This window comes from Crocuta crocuta, unplaced genomic scaffold, assembly GCF_008692635.1.
Source record: "Crocuta crocuta isolate KB4526 unplaced genomic scaffold, BGI_CrCroc_1.0 scaffold790, whole genome shotgun sequence".
Taxonomy (NCBI): domain Eukaryota; kingdom Metazoa; phylum Chordata; class Mammalia; order Carnivora; family Hyaenidae; genus Crocuta; species Crocuta crocuta.
Genome location: NW_027531898.1, coordinates 1,128,538 through 1,128,998, shown reverse-complemented (window position 1 = coordinate 1,128,998; position 461 = coordinate 1,128,538).

Below are 461 nucleotides of genomic sequence, written 5' to 3'. Positions count from 1 at the left end.
AGAGAATAATCTCAGTTTATGGTCTACAACATATGTGTGTTTATAACCAAGCAGATGCTCTTAATTACTAATTTATTTTATCTATTTATTGAAACAAGCTGACATAGTCTCTACTTAGAGATACATTAGTTTAAAATATGTATTTTAAATGAACAGAACTGCAAGATTTTCTTTCTTTAAGAAAATAGGCGCTCCTGGGTGACTCAGTGGTTGAACACCTTCAGCTTAGGTCATGATCTCCCATTTTGTGGGTTTGATCACCGCGTAGCAGTGTGCTGACACCTCACACCCTGGAGCCTGCTTTGGATTCTGTGTCTCCTTCTCTCTCTCTCTGCCCCTTCCATGCTCATGCTCTGTCTCTCTCTCAAAAATAAACATTAAAAATTTTTAAAAATATATTTATTTATATTTTCACCAATTAACTCTAAATTTCCAAAATGTACTGTAATATTTCAGACAAA